The sequence below is a fragment of the Pipistrellus hanaki genome (genome assembly GCF_964339955.1).
Source record: "Pipistrellus hanaki genome assembly, chromosome: 2".
Lineage (NCBI taxonomy): Eukaryota > Metazoa > Chordata > Mammalia > Chiroptera > Vespertilionidae > Pipistrellus > Pipistrellus hanaki.
Window position 1 is genome coordinate 40803812 of NC_140504.1, and position 22467 is coordinate 40826278.

A 22467-nucleotide genomic window follows, 5' to 3' on the forward strand; every position below is an offset into this window, starting at 1 on the left:
ATAGATGCCCTCAACTATTTTTTTTAAATAATGAAACAAAACATACATAACTAGATAAATACCTAGGTCAAGTATATGCAAAGTTCCCTTCCTTAGCCCCATTTTTCTTGGGACCTAGGAAACCTCTCTGTTACTGCTGAGGGTTCTCATCTATAAATGGGTGGAAAATTATATGACCTACTACACAAGCTAATTGTGAGGATTAGACTACTTAATGTTGACAAAGGTACCTATTAAAGTGTTCACATCGTAAGTGCTCATTAAGTGGTAACTAAAGCTGATTCTGACTTTGAGATTTGGGGTTAACTCTTCAAGCAAGCTTTTCTCATAATGACAATAATTGAGGATAGTTGTAGTAAAAGCAGCATTAACTAACATTTTTTAGAACACCAGGAATTCTTCAAGAGCCCCAAAATGACTCTCATTTAAATAATAAAATTTAAATTCACAACAACCTCTTAAACAGATGTCATTATTTATTCCTATTTTTACAGATTAAAATAGCAAGTCATAAAGAAAGAAGATAAGTCATTTGCCCAAAGTCATTTAGCCAGCACATGGTAGAACCAGGACCAAATCCAGGACTCAGGATATCAGTGCAGCCTCCACTCCAGTGGATGCCAACACACGAATTCCAAGGTTTGGTGGAAATTTATTTCCATGAGGAGTCTTGTGAGCTAAAAGGGAATTATGAAGGCCCTTTTCAGGAAGCACACAACTGCTGAATAGTCAGAGCCAAATGGCTCCCTGACTCTGATTCCCAGAGTTGACTCTGGGCTTCAAGGACAGTGCTAGCAACTGGGACAGAGGTGAGGTCTTCACCAAGCCATTGTTTCTCCATGGGTCTCCAGACTCAGCCTATGCTTCCATAGTCCCCTGGCCATCCAGTCCCCATAGGAAGATCTCACCAATCTAGGTAAGGCCAATGGGATGGAAAGAGAGAGAGAGAGAGCTGGGCTAAAAGCTGGTGAATCTCACACAATGAGAAGGGAGAGAAGTGGGGCATGGAGACCTGTTGAGGGGGCTAGCAGGGAGACCACCAGTTCACTCTTCTGTCTGCTCCAGGGATGAGGGCTGCTGCGAAGGGCAGAGTCATTTGGAAGTGGGCAGTGAATCAATCAAACCTCATAGACACAAGTTCTGGGGGGCTCTGATCCAGTTCCCTGCTTGTCCTTGTCCTCTGCATCAATAATAGGATTGGTCTCTGTGTGTATGTGTGTGTGTGAGTATATGTTCCCATATGAAGGAGGCAGAAAAGATAGAAGCCTTAGAATCCATCCTCATCAGTGATCTTAAGACCAAGACTGTGTCCTCTCACTCTCCCTGTAGCTGCTCTCCCCCAGATTGCTGGCAAAGCTGCAGAGCTTCTGATTCAGTGACATTTTACAGGATCACTGTGTTCTTTCTTCAGGACCATTTGAGATAGAACTGAGAACAGGAAGCCCACTGTCTCAGAGGACTGCACCAGAATGGTGCTCCCCCAGCAACCGAAGGCTGCAGGATCTTAGAGCAGCGGAGAAGCAGAGGATAGGAACACTCATTGTATTCCATGCCTGGCATCAGATATTGTCACATATTGTCTTTTCTTTTAAGCCCCTCTGTAATACTAGGAAGTGGGTAAAAATGTCCCCACTGACAGGGAGAGGAAATAAAAGCTAAGAGACGTAAGTGATTCACTTAAGGTCATTCAGCGAGTAAGAGGTCTCGAAGATCTTTAACACCTGTCTTTTTGATTCTCTGTGATGATTTTTTCTTATGTTATGTAGCCCCCAATCTTTCCCATAAACCAGAGTTCCTGGGATACATCACCAGTTCATAAGGCAATGCTGAGTGAATGGTGTGAGCGTGGAGGGGCTTACACATGCATAGTGGATCACTGTTTCTTGTTTCTTCTACTGAATTTAGGTTTCATCAGAAATTCTTATGGAAAGACAGATGACTACCAGACTGTTTTGGCTGCCTCCAGGCACATAGGCATGGATGTGTACATACAAAAACAGACAGACACAAACACATGTACAAACCTACTAGTGAATCTTGGAGCTAGAAAAGAATCTGTAGATTATTTAATCTAAATCCCTGATTCATGAATTATACTTCCAGCAGCTAAATAGTTTTCTAGTCTGTGCTTGGACACTTATATACTGTAAGAATTTTATATATAAATGTACACACACACACACACATACACACTAGAGGCCCTAGTGCACAAAATTTGTGCACAGGGGTGTGTGTCCCTCAGCCCAGCCTGCATCCTCTCCAATCTGGGACCCTGAGGGATGTCCAACTGCCCGTTTAGGCCCGATCCTACTGGACATCCTAGGATCAGGCTTAAATGGGCAGTCAGGCATCCCTTTTACAATCCAGAACTCCTGGCTCTCAACTGCTCGCCTGCCTGCCTTCCTGATTGCCCCTAACTGCTTCTGCCTGCCAGTCTGATCATCCCCTAAACACTTCCCTGCCAGCCTGATTGATGCCTAACTGCTCCTCTGCCAGCCTGTTTGCCCCTAACTGCCCTCCCCTTCAGGCCTGGTCCCCCACAACTGCAGGCCTGGGTCCCCCACAACTTCCCTTTTCTGTAGGCCCAGTTGCCCCCAACTTTCCTCCTCTGCTGGCCTGGTCCCTCCCAACTGCCCTCCTCTGCTGGCCTGATTGCCCACAACTGCCCTCCCTTTCAGACCTGGTCCCTCCCCTACTGGCCATCTTGTGGCAGCCATCTTGTGTCTACATGGAGGCAGCCATCTTGTGTATTTGAGTGACAGTCAATTTGCATATTACTCTTTTATTAGATAGTATAGAGGCCTGGTACACAGATGGGGCCAGCTGGTTTTCCCTGAAGGGTGTCCTGGATCAGGGTGGGGGTTCCCTTCAGGTGTGGGGTGGCCTGGGCAAGGGGCCTGTGGCAGCTTGCAGGCCAGCCATGCCCCCCATGACCCAAGTGGAGGCCCTGGGATCTGGGATTTATTTATCTTTTATAATTGAAACTCTGTAGCCTTGAGCGGAAGCTAGGGCAGGCCAGGGCTGGTGGAAAGCTTGGAGATATCCAAGCTTCCTGCTTGCTCCGTGGCCACAGTCATTTTTGTTGGGATTTATTTATCTTCTATAATTGAAATTTTGTAGCCTTGAGTATAGTCCACAACTGGCCAGGGTGTGCAGGAAGCTTGGCTTCCTCCATTGCTGGGAAAACAGCATCTTGGTTGGATTAATTTTCATATTCGCTTCTGATTGGCTGATGGGCATGACTTGTGGGTGTGGCAGAGGTACAGTCAATTTGCATATTACCCTTTTATTAGATATGACTTATATAAACATCAATGATGAGAGAAAATCATTGATTGGCTGCCTCCTACTTGGGATAAAGTTCTCAACCAGGGCATGTACCCTTGACCAGAATCAAACATAGTACCTTTCACTCCACAGACTAATGCTCTATCCACTGAGAAAAATTGGCTAGGGCTACACTGTAAGAGTTTTTACAAAGGGAGAAATTGTTATAAGAAACAGTAACAAGTGAGGTGTGACCCCCAACAATACACAGGCTTACAAGGTAAGTACCCAGATTGTGTGATTGGTAGCGATCATGATAGAGATGGTAGTGATGACAATAGTAATGAAAGAGATGGTGGCATGTTTGCAGCAAGGGAGGTGGTGGTAATATTGTTGGTGGTAGTAGAGAAGGTGGAAGTGGCGGTGATGGTGGCAGTGGCGATGGCAGCAGTAAGAGTGATGATCAGAGCAATGGTGGCAGAGGGAGGCGATGATAGTCAATGATGACAGAAGTGATGGTGATGGTTAGAGATGAAGGTGGTTGTGGTTGAGGAGGTGAAGGTGATAGGCTGTAGTGATGGTGGCTAGAGATGAAGGGGGAGATGATAGTAGAGAAGGAGGTAGAGATAAAGGTGGAAGTGGTGGCGATCATGGTCATGGAGGAAATGGTGTTTTACCCTCTAAGATTTAGGATAAGTTGAACTCCCCAAAATATGAGGAACCAGTGTATACAGGGAAAGCCATAGGCCCAGTATTGCTGGAGGGTAAGTTCTTTCCCAAAACACCAAACAATTGCCCATGTTGCCTCAAAGTACCTCATTGCTGTGAGGAGAATGAAAAGTTCACAGCTCTTCTGGCATGTGCAGCTCAGGGTGCTATTTGGTTATGATGGCCACCCAGGTTAAAATCCTACTAGACACAGCCAGTGTCCTCCATTCCCAGGTGGCCAGAAGATAGTGTGTGGAGGCCTGGTAGAATTTTTGAAACTTCTGTGGATATGTTTATGGTGGAAACATAGGTCTACAACATAGTTGAAAGCATTTCCTCTGGTAAGTATGTATGCACTCATACACTCTAATACCTATGCACACTCACACACATACTTTCTGCAGAGGCTCACGCTATTTGTCTTTAAAAGCCATCATGCATAGAATGGAGTGTATGCTTACCGTTCCACATGCCCGCCTCTGCCATCCTGATCCAGCACTGGTTACACAGTGCTGGCGGCTTTGCCACTGACTCAGTGACTAAGACACCACTAGTGAGAAAATCAATATGTTGTTTGCCTCTCTGAAATGAGAACATGCCAGATGAAGACTCAGTGTGCCTTGACAGCAGCTATGGATGGTCCTTCACATCAGGCTTCCCTTCTGTTTATTTTTTCTTTTCTTTTTCAATCACATTTTACATTCAACACTATTTTGTATTAGTTTCAGATGTACAGCATAGTGGCCAGATAACCATATATTTTGCACAGTGATCCCCCCAATATTTCAGGTGCCCATATAACACCACACCTAATTATTGATCTTACTCCCCATGCTGTACTTAACATCCCTATGACTATTTTGTAACTACCATTTTGTACTTCTTAATCCCTTCACCTTTGTCACCCCATCCCCTAACCCTCCTTCCCTCTGGCAACCATCAGTCTGTTCTCTATATCTATGAGTCTGTTTCAAATTTGTTTGTTCATGTATTTTATACTTTAGATTCCATACATAAGTGAAATCATATAGTATTTGTCTTTCTTTGTCTGGCTTATTTCACTTAGCATAATACCCTCTAGGTCCACCCATGGTATCTCAAATTATAAGATTTCATTCTTTTTTGTGGATGAGTAATATTCCATTGCATATATGTACCATTTCTTTATCCAATAGTCTATTGTTGGGTACTAGGATTGCTTTCATATCTTGGCTATTGTAAATAATGCCGCAATTAACACAGGGGTGCATATATTCTTTCTATTTAGTGTTTGGGGTTTCTTCTAATATATACCCAGAAGTGGAATAGCTGAATCATAAGACAGTCCCATTTTTAAATTTTTGAGGAACCTCCACACTATTTTCTATAGCTGTTGCACCAATCTGCATTCCCACCAACAATATACAAGGGTTCCCTTTTCTCCACATTTTTGCTAATACTCAGTGTTCGTTGATTTATTGATACCCATTCTGACAGGTATGAGGTAACATCTCATTGTGATTTTAATTTGCATTTCTCTAATGACTAGGGGTGTTGAGCACCTTTTCATATGTCTATTGGCCATCTGTATGTCCTTCATGGAGAAGTATCCATCCCACTTTATAACTGGATTGTTTGTTTGTTTTTATGTTGAATTGTCTGAGTTCTTTATGAATTTTGGATATTAACCCCTGTCAGATATATTATTGGAAAATATCTTCTCCCATTCAGTAGGATGTCTTTCCATTTTGTTGATGGTTTCCTTTGCTGTGCAAAGACTTTTTAGTTTGATGTAGTCCCCTTTGTTTATTTTTATTTTGTTTCCCTTGTCCAAGGAGACATGTCAGAAAAAAAAGCCCTATGTTTAGCTTTACAGCTCTCTTGCCTGTCAAAAGTGATATATGTGATACCTGGTGAAGGAAACCCCCACTGTGTGTTATCTATGCTAACTAGTGTGACATATTGCCTTCCCTTGGCGAGTAGCTGTTTTCAAGGCTGGCTTAGTGTAGCCTTGACTCACAATGACTCCTGCCATTTACTACCCTCCACAGTACCCCTGCCCCACAAAAGCATGTGTAGTTTATACTGCATACATTCCTCCATCCATAATCTCCCATGCTCCCAGCAGTACCACCCAAATCACAGATTCACTAAAATGTCTGCCTTTAATATGATCCTTTACTTTCTCACATAACAGGAGTAATAATCTTCAGGGCAAAAAAAAATGGCAGAGCATGTGAGCACTTTTCTTCTTGATGCCTGGTTCTTGTGAGGGCTCCGAAAATTAAAATTTAGTGAATGGAGTGAGGGCTTATTTCCATGAGGACAGGGTCACTTGGTAGTTACAGCCCCTTGAAATTCTGATACTGACTTAGAGATCAGCCATAAAAAAAGTCATCACCAGACACAAGGCTTAGGCACTGTGTGTACCCAGCAAGAGGGTCTCTGCCACCCTAACTGTATCCCAGACTAAATGCAAGGAGGGGACTCCCAATTCTAGGCAACCACAAAAGCAAAGGCCAACCTTAGCTGGTTTGGCTCAGTGGATAGAACATTGGCCCACAGACTGAAGGTTTGATTCTGGTCAAGGGCACGTACCTTGGTTGCAGGCTCAATCCCCGTGCAGGAGGCAACCAATTAATATGTCTCTCTTACATCGATGTTTCTCTGTCTCTCCCTCTCCCTTCCACTCTGTCTAAAAATCAATGGACAAAATATCCTTGGGTGAGGATTAAACAGAAACAAAACAAAACAAGCAAAGGCCAGTTTTAAGGAAATTGACACTTTCCTTGATAAAATTATACCAAGGCTCTCTGCATCAGATTCTGAATCCTGATTTAATTCAGGCACCCACCCATTACCAGCTATGGCATGCCACTGGCATCTCACTGATGCAGGTGTGGGGATGGGGAATGTGTTTCATTCAAGCTAAGGAATTACAGTCCGTGCTTGAGGAAGCATAAGACTTCTTGATATGCACAAGACTCGTGCAGCTCTGATTGCCATCAGCAGCCACCTTAAAACCACCAGGGAAACCAGCTTTGGGTAGAAGCTAACTTTGAGGGCCATTGAGTGGAATGGCAGAAGGGGTCTGTGTGTTAGATGCCATCATGGTTCTCAGATTGCATCATGCCTGGGCTCTGCTCTTCCCCAGCCTCCTGTTATGTCAAATAATACATTTCCTTATTACTTAAGTCAATTAGATTCAACATGTTCTGTTACATGCAGCTCAAAGGAAGTTAAAGGATACATACTGTACAGATTGGCTGGGGATGAAGACATTCCATGTGACAGCCAGAAAACAATGCAGAATATTCTTATTTCTAAAGATTCACCTTCCATGGTGACCTCCGAGGGTGCTACTCCTTTTAAATGCCCTAACAACAACCTTTTTCTTAAAAGTTCCCCTATAGAGGAAAGGGCAGGCTCAGATATTTAAATAATTCTTCACCCAATATTCAGAGATAGTAGCTGGAAAATAAGCATAGGGAGTAATTTACAATTAGATAATCTGGTTTTCAAGACATGGGTTGGTCGCCTTCAGAGTGTGGCTTTGGGTTTCATTCAGTCTTTATATGCTGGGTGCCATCTAGTATCTGAAAGTCATGCCTTAGAAATCCATAGCCTCTGACCTCCAATTCTGCAGTGAGGAAAGACTCAAGAGAAACAGAGAATCTAACTCTCCCCTCTTTAGTTTTCTGTGTCAGGTCCTGCCTCTTTTTATAGTGATTGACTCAGGAAAGCCCACATTTCCCAACTCTAAGAGGAGGACTTACTTGAGGTCACAATAGCTACAATGAATACTGTTACTGAATAATGACTGAGAAGGAATGACATAAGTAGGCAATGACATAAGTACTGATACAATAAGCAGAAATAGGCCATAAGGGGGACAAGAGGATTATTTTTTTTTAAGAAGAATTGCAATGGAACATGCCTCTTCACCTAGCGTGACCCCTCAAATCAGCTGGGTTCATGCCTCTATAGCTCAAGCTGAATACAATATTTAGGAGTCAGCACAATACATACCTTCCATTCACACATAGGTTGTGAAATGCGGTAGGAGCAGAAGACTGGGGCTCACAGCCTGGGTCTCAACCCACTTCTGTTTCTTGCACATTAAGTGAACTTAATCAAGTCACTTAATCAAGTTACTTAATCAAATCAAATTGAGCTTCAGTTTCTTTTTGGGTAAGCCTACTACCTAGGTTGTCATGATGATTCGAAAGATAACATATATAACTGGCACATTAGCAGTTCCAATACATGGAAATTAGTTTTAATTATTAGTAACAATTTGGCCCATTTTCTACTTCCTTCAGTGACCAATTTCAGAAACTCCCCACTACATTTTTGCAGCACCTTCTTCTGTGGGGCCTCCCATTACCCTCAGATTCGGCACGCAGTATCTTGTTTCCTGAGTTACAGTATTGGTGGTATACCATTCTGAAAATATCCCAGGCATTTTGGAATGGCCTTTGGCACCTCCAAGGCATCTAGGACTCTTCCTATCTAGATGTTACCCCTTGGGCTACATTCCCATCCATCACATCTAGGCAGAAATAATCCTAAACGCTTTTAAAGACTGTTTGTAGCCAGAGAAGACTCTGCCCAAGGAAAATGGCCCAATGAGGCAGCCCCCTTGGAAATATTGGAGAGGTGCATGGCTCTCACTTTAGTCTTGACCATTTTAATGATATGATGGCACTGAATGGCAAACTGTGCCAGCTTTGGAGGGAAACAAGTTGGGCACTGCCAGCAGAGTACACAATTTGATCTCTCTAAATAAGGCCCGTCTGCCTGGGGTGGACCAGAGCCCACAGAATCTCCTGGGGCTACTAGAGCCAGATGCCTTTCAACGGGTTTTTGCCATCGATCTTAATAAATCCAAGGAGGCAGCTACTGGCACAATAAATCTAAAGCAGTCCTGTCCTGAAAGACTTATGTTCAGAAATCCTCACCATTTCAAACCAGTTCAACCAATAATGACAGGGCATCTCCCATGAGCCAGTCGCTGTATGAGGCTCTGGGATTATGAAGATGAGTAAGGTGTGTCTTTGCCCTGGAGCTGCTTAGAGCCAGAGAGAGGGGTGAAGGATGGGGTCAATGGGGGCCCAGTAGAACAATAAAGTATTATAGGTTTCAAGACAAGGCATAAATAGGGCATAAAGGGCACACTACGGAAAGAGGTTTCAGCTCCCCTGAAAAGTCTTCACAGGGAAAGTGACCCAGATATACGTTCCACAAATATTTATTGACTGTCAGCTGGCACTAATTTCTGTACTAGTGGATTCCATGGCCATTCTCATTTATGCTTCACAACAGCCCTGTGAAGTAGATATTATTATCCCTGTGATTTTCAAAAGATGAAGAAACATAAGTTCAAAGGTAACATGGCTTATAAGTTATACTGAAGCATTGGTATAATTACAACCATCAGTCTGACTACCCAAGTAATGGACGTTCTAACTATGGGGCTCTATTTTGCTCATGCATACCAGCTTCAAATGAGCAATTATGTAAGTAGATGATACCCAGGTATCCACTCATCATTCTGGTGACAGGAAAAATTCATGCAAGTAAAACCCCATAAACAGAGAAGCTAAGGTAAAGCTCTCCCTCATATCTCCACTTCCTTCCTCATTATCTCTCTCATTTTCAGAGGCCTTAAACTTGACACACACTCTCATACACATACACACACACACACACACACACACACACACACACACACACAAATTCTTTGCCTCCAAAAGCCACTACACCACTATTTCTTTTTCTTTTTTTTTCTTTTTTTATTAAATTATTATCTTTGTACATATCTTACCATCCCCCCCATACATACCCTCCCTCCCCAGAGTTTTGTGTCCATTGGTTGTACTTATATGCATGCATACAAGTTCTTCGGTTATCCCTACCCTCACCGCTGTAATTTGACAGTCTGCTTGTTGCTTTAACTGTCTCTATATCTATCTTTTGGTTCATCAGTTTATAATGTTCTTTATTATCCATAAATGAGTGAGGTCATGTGGTGCTTCTCTTTCATTGACTGGCTTATTTCACTCAGCATGATGTTCTCCAATTCCATCCAGGTTGCTGCAAATGATGAGAATTCCTTCTTTTTTATGGCAGCATAGTATTCCATTGTGTAGATGTACCATAGTTTTTTGATCCAATCATCTACTGACGGGCACCTAGACTGTTTCCAAATTCTAGCTATTGTAGATGTGCTGCTATGAACATAGGGGCACTACACCACTATTTCATCATGTTGGTCTTGAAATTGACAAAGAGCCTACTGCCAAGGTTGCCAGAATAGAGTAGGCTGGGAAGGGAGGGATAGCAGGGGGAGGAGGGAGGCAAAGGGGAAAAGGAGGAAGTCTTGCCAGAGCTGTGAGAACCTAGGGCTAAGGAATGAGAAAGGGTGAGAGTGGAGGCAGAGATGTAATCCAATGAGGAGAAAAGACCTGGAGAGTGAAAAGGAGATGGCTGAGATACTCAGGCAGGATGAGCAGGAAGAACAATAGCCTGTCTCAAAAAGGGTATGAAAAGGTGACACCACATATTCAGTCAATCTTGGTTATCTCCCCCAGATCCCTCTTTGGGGGAAACTGTGCTGGCTCCTTAACAATATAGCCTCAAGCATTGGAAACAATGGTGTCTGGGGAAAGGGATTCAGCAGACCTGGTTTCACTTAGGCCTCAGGTCTCCCTCAGTGAAGGAGGGGAGTGGGAATCAGCCTGGGTGATCTTTCCAGCTCTGACTTCTCAGGATTTCAGGGCCAGTCTATCTTTCCTGAATTTAGTAGGAGAGAGAGGATGCTAAGAGCCAGCTCTGCAGGACCATGGAAAGTGGCAGCCAATTTAAGAGAATCCATAAACAAACTGCTACTCAAGGAAGGCTATCTTCATAGTCCTACCCTCATCCACATAGTTTTCCCAAAATTCGTTTTGTTTCCCTACCATAATTCCCTTTCCCCAAGTAGACTCAGCTTTCATGGAGTAGTTTAGGCAGAAGAGGTCACTAATGTGCAACCCCTTGTGCAAGGTAGAAGACTGAATAATATCTCTAAAGATATCAGGTCCAAATCCAAATGAGCTTTGTGGGTGTGAATAAATTAAAGATTTTGAGATGAAGCAATTATCTTGGATGACCCAGGTGGGCCCTAAATACAGCCACATGTACCTTATAAGTGGGAGGCAGGGAGAGATCTGACACGGACAGAGGAGAAGACCATTTGAAGACTCTGGCTTTGAAGATTGGAGTGACTGATATAACCACAGCTAAGGTATGCCAGCAGCCGCCAGAAGCTGGAAAAGGGCAACAGAGTCTCCGCTAAAACCTACAGAGGGAATGCAGCCCTAGGACACATTGATTTCTGCCCAGTTGTACTGATTTTGGACTTCTGGCCTCCAAAACTGTGAGAGAATAACTTCCTGTTTTTTTTTAAGGCACTAAGTTTGTGGTAATTTGTTACAACAGCTATAGAAAATGAATACATGCAGTCTTATTCTGCCCCTAACATCTTCAGCATTCTGAGTGTGCCACAGGTCTGCAGTTTCCCTCGGAGTGATGGGGTCATCTGCAGCACCTGGATGAGTTGCAATAAAAAAGCCGTGAACTTGGGAGCACAGAGAAGACCTGAATTGGAGATCTAGTTCATTGCTTACTTGTGGTAAGTGGAGGACTCTCCAAGCCTGACTTCTCATCTGTGAAATGCGAATGGTAACTCCTGACTAGCTTACTGCCATCATGTTAAAACTACAAAATATAATGGACTTAAAGTCAGTTTATCACCTTTAAAGCTCCGTGTACACTTACTGTTTTCATTAAATCCTGCTCCCTGGGCACAATCTTGGGCAAATCCCTGGTGATAAGCAAGTGACAGTCAGGTTGAGATAATCTTCTGTGACCCTAGACATTTCCCCAGGCTTGCTTTCTCTGATTGTGTGTGACAGGGAGCAGTGGGATAAGGTGTGATTGATCCTAGGGAGGATTTATGGGTGTAAACCCTTTCCTGGCTCCACTAAACTGGAGTCATTGATGTATTTTATACACAGATTGGTCAAAACCATAAAAATCCTAAGTGTGTTCATGACCTCAACACCACCAAGACGAAATGACCTGGCATGGATCTGACAAACTATAGATAATGTCTTATTTGCTTTGTGCCTCCAGTGCCTAGCATGAAGACTCAATAAATGTTTACTGGATGAATGAAGGAATAGATGGATATGTGAATGATTGAATGGATAAATGAATGAATGAAATGAATGAATGAAAATAAATTAGCCCTGAACATCTACAAAACCTTCAAATCACAACCTTCTCTTATCTTCCAATATAATCCCTAGATATACAATTGAGTTTTAGTCTTAGTCCCTTGCCTCATGCTCTCCCCCAGGGTCTCTTAGTTTAGCACTTGGCTGGAACACTCTCTTGCTAGTCTCCCTCAAAGAGTCACCTCCAATACTAATAAGCACTGTCCATGCTCCTTACCTAAGTTAACTGATTACCTGTAATCACAATCCATTAGGGTTTCCAACCACTGCTTTGGGCCCTGTGGGAGCATCAGCAGATGACCCTGGTTTCCAAGGACAGCATCCTCTCTGTCCTGTATTCTGTTAGCTGACCATCTGCACCGCAGGACAAGTAGCAGCAGTGGCAGAAGCAGAATTAGAGTCCTTTGACATTCATCCCACCAGGTCTCACTTCTTCTATCCCAGCTACTGGAATCCCAGCATGGTTTCCCAAAGTTTGTTAGAGACATATCTGGGTGGAGGACCAAAAATTTCTATAGATCAACTAGAATTTTTGGGAAGTCTGATTTTCTTTCTATTGTACTGGTTGTTAATAGTAGTACAAGTTCATTGTATGGAGCTTGAAAAGTACATAAAAGAATAAAGTTTTAGAAAAAGTCACCATGATGCCACCACCTATGGATGATCACAATTAACATTCTGGTAAATTTTCTTCTAGTCATTTCTCCATAGTTTTTATGTAATTGAGATAATAGAATATACACAATTTAAACCATGCTTTCTAAATGTAACATTTAGCATAAACCATTTATCACATCATCAAAAATCATCCATAAATATCATTTTTAGTGGCTGTGTAATATTCTTCAATCTAATGTTAATACTGATTTAAGGTGTAACACAGAGTTGGCTTAGTGTTCCAACTTCATCTTGTTTTCCTTGTTCCCTGTACAGTCCACTTTCAGAAGAACATGATATATTTCAGTTCTCTAAGAAAAATTAGTTCATTCCAAAGCGACAATGAGCAATGGGCAATGTTGACTTTTACTGAAGATTTCACAGGAAAGAGAGAAGGAAGATTTTACATCACATATCCTAAAACAAACAACTTTAATAAATACCACCCTTAACCATTCTGATTTAAAGTAAGCCCCTATGTGGCTGGAGCACCAGTAGGACTTTTTTTTTTTTTTTTTTCCCGGTCCTTCTTCCTAGATACCACCCCATCCTGGTCCTATTTTGTAATTACTATAGGAGCTGCTAGCTTCACAAACTCACATCCACCCTGGGACTCAGAAAATCAGAGTCTCTGAACACCTGGGCCACCTTCCTTCTGTAGAAAGAAATTTAGTGACAATCATTTGGTACTTGAATAGGCAAGAAAAAAAAAAGAAAGAAAGAAAGAAAGAAAGAAAGAAAGAAAGAAAGAAAGAAAGAAAGAGAGAGAGAAAGAGAGAAAGAGAGAGAGAGAAAGAAAGAAAGAAAGAAAGAAAGAAAGAAAGAAAGACAATCCGTCTTCTCACTTCCACTAACTTTAGTTATCATCATCAAAGCATTTCCTCTAGACACATAAAACGCTTTCCTAAGAGTAAATGACTTTCTCAATTTCATTAAAGTGATATATAATAAAATCTCCTTGATTTGTTTTTCATGGGATCAATTCTTTCTTATTTAGGTCTGAATAAGAAAAACTTGTTTTAAGAAGGAAACAGAAAACCGTTTATGCAAATATGGATATTGTATATGTGAATTTCACAGATACCCAGAAAATGGTCCTATCCATCAACTTAAATCAAAGGATATTTGATTGTGGGAAGGAGGTAATAGAGGTAATTTAAAGAAAATAATTCCATTCTGTAGATAAAGTTGATGAAAGAGGGAGTTGGAAGAGTGAGGAAACCTAAAACCAAAGGCCAGGAAGGTAGTTTGTCTTCTAGGAAGGTCCCCATCACTGTCAACAACAGACCTGCCTGTGTAGAGTTGGAGGGCCCCCCCCCCCCCCCCCCCGCAAGAGTCCTGCCTAGAACACTAGGTCCCATAGAGAGCAGTTCATTTCAGAAAAAAACATAGCAAATTGGAGTGTGTTCAAAGGGAGGTACAATAACCATTTGAAGGGCTATAAGACAAGCCTAAAAAGAAGGGGACAGTAGCTCCGTCAGAGAAGAAAGCTCCAAGGTGGGATACGAAAGCCACTCCCCACTGCTTTGTGAGCTGAGCAAAAGTACTGCCTCCTCAGTGTTTGTTTGTGAACAAGAAAATAAATCATTCTACTGGGAGAGGTGCAGCTAAAGAGCATGGCGGGCAACGTCCTCTCCAGTAGGGAGAGTGGGAAGGAACTGCCATGGCGTGACGAGGCACAGGGTGGTGCCCCCTTCTTGGCATCTGTGGACTGTGCACAACTGGAAGTAGTTATCTGCCCTTTGCCCCACCTACTAACTGCCCTTTCCATTGCAGAGAGGGGTGAGTGGGGAAGGGTTGCAGATTTAGCACAGCCCCCTACTCCACCCCTCCAAACTCACAAAACAAATCAGGATGCCTACTTAAATTTGATTTTCAGATAAATACATATTTTTAGGTGTAAATGTGCTCCAAAATGGTAACCCTAAGATGAAGACAAAACCAGTGAGTGCCCAAGTTTCCTTCAATAGTAGAAAAAGAGGAAGTTCAAGAATAGGGAAATCCAGTTGTTGGAGAACTAGTATGTGTTGAGAGAGAGAGAGAGAGAGAGAGAGAGAGAGAGAGAGAGAGAGAGAGAGAGAGAGAGAGAGAGAGAGAGAGCGCACAACTTGAAGAACTCACAAGAAGATAAATATGATTTTTTAAAAATCTGGTTCCACTGTAAACAGAAAACCAGTCTATTTTATGTGAATTTTCCACCATTTCTGTTTTCCTGAGAAAACAACATCTTTTCTCTTTGTTAGGATTTTTTGTACTTAGACCATCAGTACCATGTATTTGAGAGCTTGTCTATCCTCTCCAACCATAAAATCAGAGGGGTTTGTTGTGAAGGCTCTGACATCCCATAGCTTGACTATGTCCAGCTGCCTCCTGCCCATTATCACGGACTAATTGCAAAACTACTTGAAAGTTTCCCCCCCAAGTTTCTTCACAACCTGTCCACTTCCCTTCACATTACTACCACCACAGCTTCCTTATTGGTTGGAATTTGCTCTAGAAAAGTTGGTCTTCTACTTTCTTTACTCCCTGGGAAATAAAACAGAAAGCAAATTATGAATGTGTCAGATGCTCTGCTTTTCACCAAGCAATGTTTCTGAATAGTGTGAGTGGCTTACTGTATTTTTCCTGGGGCCAGTTTTATAATCAGAAATGCATCCTCTATTTTCTCTCTCGGACCCGGTTCTACTGTATCTGTTTCTCTGTTCGGTTTTCTCACTTGCTCCTTTGTCTGATGCTACTCTTGAAAGCATTGTACTTTTCCGGGCAGCCCTAAATCTTGATTCCCATCTCTGCTCCGACATTTTGGAAATGGCTATATCCCCCATGAATGGCTTCTATCTTTCAGAGAGACATCGTGGAGCATGTGGGCTGCCCTAAGGATAAGCTTTTTCACTCTGCTCACCATCCCTGCTCTATGTTTTATGGATGGACACTTTGGACATCTGTAATGAGATATATTGCTTCAGGTGCTCCATGCAGGTGCCTCGGATTCTCTTACTCCACTCGTGGCAGACATCTCTGCCCAGGGTTCCTCTCCTTCTCCTGCTTCTGGAGACAACAACCTTCTCTTCCTGCACTCTGCCCTCCACCCCTGCTGTCCTTTCATGTTTCTGCTGGAACCACCAGTTGAAATTCCCACCCTCTGGCCATAGGGAAGGGTAAGTCCCCCCAAAAGTTTATGCCATCTCCCCATTACTGGGATATGCTCATGAGAAAGCACATGTATGTACCAATCTGAGCCAGTCTTCCCCTACGAGCACCTATCAGGTCATTAGTGGGATGATATAGACCAGGACTGTGGGCAAGAATGCTCTCCTCCCCTTTTGCTAAGAGAACCCTGTCCTTAAAGGCAGCTAGAGCCACGGGGCAGAGGGACAGAGAGATTGGGTGACATCATTTGAGTCCCTGCATTCAGTTATGCCTGTGGCCGCCCTGCTCTTGGACTTTCACATTTTGTTTTAGCTGCTCTGCGCTGGGAACATCTGTAGCTAATGAGTCCAGAACAACATGAACTTGGTATCTACTCTTCTGAGATTTAACTGATACTAAGCTGGTTCCTACTATGTGCCAGCACGTGCATTCTCTCTTATAATTCTCGACATCAATCTCATCAACTTGCTGATCATCCCATTGTAGAGAGAAAGGAAATTAGGCTGAAAGAGGTCACAGCTAGTCAAGAGCTCTTCTGGAATCTAAATGCACATTTTCTGACTCTGATTCCAATAGTCTTTTATATTATAGTTTTTTTTTGTTTGTTTTTTTTTGGTGTGTGTGTGATTTGCAGTAATAAATTTTTATATTATGACCAAATACACATATATCCTGTTAAGGTGAACCATATAAAAACTTACACTTGACTATTTTGACCTGCTCATTTCTATGGTTCAATCTCTATATATGATATAATAGAAACATAACTATCATTAAAAAAATACTTAGCCTTATTATGTGTATTTTACTCTAATATTTCTATTCTATTTTACTTCATCTAAAAAGACCCAACCCACAAAACTGATTTCATGACACCCAAATGATGCGACCTGAGGTTTGAGATACCATGGCTTATGCAAAACTATCCTGGTAACTGTGGTTCTTTGGAGTTATTACCCCACTGCCTCTCCATTTCAGTTAAAATCCCTGTGGTGAGCTTTCAGTACACATGTCCTTCTCCATCATCATTTCAGTCAGATTTCATCTGGCTGGATTTGGATTCTCTTCAGAAGTATCCAGAAGGCTTGCTTTCTGGGTCAAATCTGGTTATGAGATATGGTGAGTCCACAGTCAGCGCCTCACCAACTAAACCCAAGAACTACAGATGTTGCTACTTGCAATAATAAAAAATGGTGAATCATAATAGGTATTATTATAGCACACATACCACCTTTAGCCCAAAATGAGACCCACATTTCTCTAAGTAAGCCTGCTTAACTTGTGGACAGTCCCTGAAAGAGCCCATTTTTGTGACATTAACTTGCCCAAGGCCTTTTGGTTTTGGCTGAGTGAGAAGGAAGGTTTGTGCTGAAAGCCCCGATTCAAGACCAGAAGTGATGAGGAGGACAGATGGACATTTATTCCCTCTCTGGTCCAGGAGTTTGGTGCCTGGCCCTAGGGAGAAAGGAGCTCCAGGAGCTATTCTTATGCAGGGCTGGTTGGCACCCAAGGGACAGTGAGTGACATAGGTGCAGGCAGCGGAGGTGCTTTTAAACACTGACAGGATGTCCACAGAGGCAGCTCCAGAGCAGGAGAGGAACCAAGAGAAACTGAGGTGCAGAAGCTGTACCTGTGGAATCCGGCTGTGTGGGGTGCCTGCTGGGTGTCCCCAGGGAGTATGACAAACCGTTAAGGGGCTCTCTATAGGTTCCAGAGCCTAGCTTACACTCTTAGGTAGCAGCCAGTAAAGCATGAATAGTCACTGCTAATGGCTGGTACATCTGAGGAAATTCAGGTTACATTAAGCAAACACAATCACATTCCAGAACATGGTGTTTGGTGAGAACATTACACAAATTGCTTTCATGTACATATTTTGCAGAGCTCATAGCAACTCTAGAAGGAGGGCACAGAATTTTTCAGGAAGCAAAGGATGCGGAGGGAGGATGGTGGACAGGAGATAGCATAGCCAGGATCAAAAAAACAACAGAGCCTGGATTCAAACCCAAGTCTTCAGGCTGCTGGTTTCTGTTCTTTTCCACTGTGCAGGTTGTTCCCATGGCAACCCTATTAAACTGCCTAAACAGTGTGAGCAGGAGGGAAAGAAAACCAGGACCAAGAAGGGCGGGTGCCAATCCCCCATCCCTCCCTTCTCCCCAGTGCTTCCTGGTCCAGAGCAGTGACTCATCAAGCAGCTCTCTCCCTCCTTCAGCACTCATTTGATGACACCCCTACTCTGTAATCCCTCTTCAAAATGGACAGCAAATGCCACATTTTGTGGGTACCCCCCCGAGGGAGCCAAGCTTGTAGGGCTAGACACAGAGGCTGTTGCAGCCAGTTCCTGGTCACTGTCCTTCCTGTCGCCCCTCTCAGGGAACACCCACTTTAGGATAATGGCAATGGACCTTCCCGAATGAAAGTCATTGAAGTCAGCTTCCATATCTCCACTTTCTTTGGAGGCCTAATGCCATGTATTGAGTACCTACTTTGTGCCAGGCCTTGTTTGATTCTCATATTGTCTCTACTAAGAAAGCATGACCGTCCCATTTTACAAATGAGGAGGTTAACTTGCTTGGTGTCACACAAGTGGTAATAAGCAAAGCCCAGACCAGCACCAGAGTCCTACTGCCCCATATGCACACCTTTTAACCACACCATTTTGCTTTGGGCACTCACTTTGCCCATTCTAGATAGAGAGGGCATGGATGCATGGGAAAGGACGCAATGATAACTACTGAATAGAATTCCTGAGCATGAACAAAGTCACCTGTGCCCAGCTATGTGCAGCATTTACACACTGGTAAAGCTGAGCTTCCCTCAGTGACATTCACTCAGGAAGGTCCATTGCCATTATCCTAAAAGTTGATCTCTGGGTGGTGATCCCTGGGAGGGGTGAAAGGAAGGACATCAGCCAGGAGCTGGCTGTAGCAGCCTCTGCATCTCACCCTCCTACCCAGGGGGGTGCCCACAAAATGTGGCATTTGTTGTCCATTTTGAATAAGGATTGTAGAGGAGGGGTACTGCAGAGGAGGGGTCATTTGTGCCTGTCCTAAATTTTGGCACCACTCCTGTATGACCTAATGAACACTGTGGAAAGGACGCTCTTGGACTCAGCAATATCTGAAATGCTCAGTTGAATTCTGGCTTAAGAAGACATCTGCTTTTGGAGATAACTTGTGGGTGATGAGGTGTTTCTGAGAGTGAGAGGTCATGGGCACCGGTGAAGGTTTGCTCAAGGATCCCTCATGATTCCAGAAATATGTGTGCCTGCAGAAGTGGACATGTTGTGAGATTCTTTCATGAGCCTTATTGCCTTATTGATTCTTATTATAAATATCAGAATTACACTTAAATAGTTAGCTTGTTATGGATGAACAGAGGGACATGTTTCTGGTCAAGCATGTGGATCTGAGGTGTCTGTAGAATATCTGGGGGAAGATTGCCAATAGATAGATTTTTGGGAGTCTGAGGCTGTGCAGAAAGGGCAAGAAGCTTACCTGGAGCTCATCAAAATGTGGAAGAATATCAAAAGAGTAAAAAATATTCTCACAGATTATGTTCAGTGAGATTGGTGGGCCAACACTATTCCCATTCTCCTCTTCACAATTTTCTTCTGAAAAATAAGCTTTGTTTCAATAATAGGATTTAATCAATACTCTAAAATGTAAATATTAATGAGTTTATGATTTTCCCCTGCAGAAATCTGAGTCAAGCTCTCTAAATTCTTAATTGCATCATTTTTTTTTTTTTAACAAACTTACTTTATTTCTGTTAGTTATGTATAGTATGGCTCATTCATTGACCATGCCACAGGTCAATGTTTTCTTCACTAGGTTGCCACTGGAGACTGGCAACGATGATGCGGATACAAGAATCCAGCTGGGCCAGGGCTCCTGTTTTTTTTAATGTCTTTAAAATTGTTTTTATTGATTTTAGAGAGAGGGGAAAAGAGAGGGAGAGGGAGAGATAGAAATAACAATGGTGAGAAAGAATCCTCTATTGGGTGCCTCCTGAACACCCCCTACTGGGGATTGAGTTCCCAACCAGGCCTTGTAACCAGACCAGGAACCAAACTGTGACTTCCTGGTTCATGGATCCACACTCAATCACTGAGTCACACCAGCCAGGCTATTTTTTAAAACTTTTTAATTTACTTTTTCTTCCATTTTATTTTTGAATATGTAATACATTTACATGGCTTATAAATTTTAAAGTATATAAATATATACAGCAAAAAGTCTCTCACCCACCTATTCTCTATCCACACATTTCCCATCCTGCTCCAGGTAACCGTTGTCAGCAATTACTTGTATGGGTTTCCAGAGCTTTCTTATCATACCTGAGAAAATACAAATAGAGAGTTTGTCCTTCCCTCCACTCCCATTTTTACACAAAGATTTTAGAGTTTACTTATAATGTGAACTTGATATTTATACATAATATATCTTGAATATTTTATCATATCAAACAGAAAAATTCATCATTCTCTTAAAATCATAACTTATTTAGCTAATCCTCTATTTATGGACTTTTGGGTTATTTCTCTATATTATAAACACCAATGCCATGAATAACATTGTACATGTGTTATTTTACGTGTGACAGTATAACTATCAGATGCATTATAGATGTGAAATTGCTGGCTTCAATATTTAATTTTGGTAGAGACTGCCAAATTGTTCCCCATAGTGGTCATACCAACTTCCATTCCTATCATCAGTGAATGAGTGTCATTCTTCCCCCACAGCCTTACCTACAGAGTGTAATGCCAGACTATTTATGGGGGCAATGGTAGCTCAGGGTAGTTTTAATGTGCATTTCTCTTAGTTTGAATAAAGTTGAATATACTTCTATTTGTTCCTTGTATGTAAAGTATTTGTTGATAACCTTTGTTTATTTTTCTATTGAATTATTGAGTTCCTAACTGATTTCTATGAGTATTAGACCTTTGTCTAGAACAACTATATCTTTGTGATATTAGTTGCAATTAATTTTTCTGTTTTTCTGTTAAAAAATAGTCTTTGTGATTTTTTTTGCCATGAAAATATTTCTTTTTAATTTTTTAAAAGATAGTTCATTTATTATTCTATTATGACATCTGGGTTTTGAATTATAATTTAAAAACCTTCATCACTACAAAGATCTAAAGAAATTTTCCTAGATTTTCTTCTAGTATTTGAATGACTTTAATTTTTAAATTTAATCCATGATCCAGTTAGAATTTATGTGGTATACATTGTATAGCATGAATTCAACTTAATTTTTTTCTAATGGCTAAAAAGAAGTAGTCCCAGCACAATTTATTCATTCATTCCTACCTTCCTAACTAATTTAAGAGGCTACTTTAATCATATTCTAAATTTCCATATTTATTTGGGTCTATTTCTTGACATCTTTTCTGTTAGTTTATGGGATAATTTCATATGACTTTAATCATTGCCATTTTATCATTTGTTTTAATATCTCATGGAAATAGTTCATTCTCATTGCTTTTTATTCCCTAACTATTCTTACTGTGTTTGAATTTTTCATTGGAACTTTAAAATTGGTTTGTCTACATAGAAAAAGATCAAATTATTAATGTTTGTACTGGGATTGGGGAATAACATCTTAAACTGTTGAGTCTTGCTGCTCAAAGCTTAAAACATATTTTCAATTATTGCCAGATCTTCTTTTCTTTTTCTTTTTTTTTTTTTTTTTTTTTTTTTTTTTACTTTTAGGGGTGTTCTCTTTTAAAATAAAGATCTTATATTTTTCTTATTTAAAATATTTCTAAATGTTATATTATTTTTATTATATTTATACATGAATTTTTTTCCCTTTCATTACATTTTCAAGTGGTTGTTATTTTTATACCTTGCTACTTAATAGAATTCTTTTGTTTTTGGTTGATTCCCTTGATTTTCTTGATATAAAATAATGTTATCTGGAGGTGGTGATAATTTTTTTTTTTATTTCCAATTTTTATAGCAATGAACATGGACTTTTTCCCAAACTTTAGGGGAAAAGTATGATGTTTGCCATTTAAGCATGCAGCTGACTGTTGGATGAAACACATGAATTTTCACATTAGGGAAATAATCAGTTACTCCACAGATTTATTTAAGAAGAGGAATGTGAAGGTATTAGGTAGAACCAAATGAAATTACCCATATTAAACTATTTTTATCTTACAAAAATTACAATGTCATATGGCTCAACCTAATGTATATATACCATTATATTAAAATATGAATGGCCCATCTCTAGCTAGTTTAGATCAGGGGAAAGAACATCAGCCTGCAAAATGAAGGATCCCAGGTTTGATTCCAGTCAAGGGCACATGCCTAGGTTGCAGGTTCAATCCAAGGGGCATGCAGGATTGAATCAATGATATCAGCCAATCAATGATTATCTCTCATCATTGATGTTTCTATCTCTCCCT

The 22467-nt window shown here is 41.5% G+C and overlaps 1 protein-coding gene across 2 annotated transcripts in view; it reads right to left on the minus strand.

The window, feature by feature from the left end:
• LOC311616480 (uncharacterized protein) overlaps nt 1-22467 on the minus strand; it is a 360599-nt gene that overhangs the window by 229351 nt on the left and 108781 nt on the right. Inside the window, exon 3 of one of the 2 annotated variants that reach the window (XM_084871843.1) lies at nt 6534-6552. The exons of the other annotated variant lie outside the window; for it this stretch is intronic. The gene's annotated coding sequence lies outside the window, so the exon portion shown is untranslated. Of the gene's footprint in view, nt 1-6533; nt 6553-22467 lie in introns of those variants that run through there. 2 annotated transcript variants of the gene reach the window in all.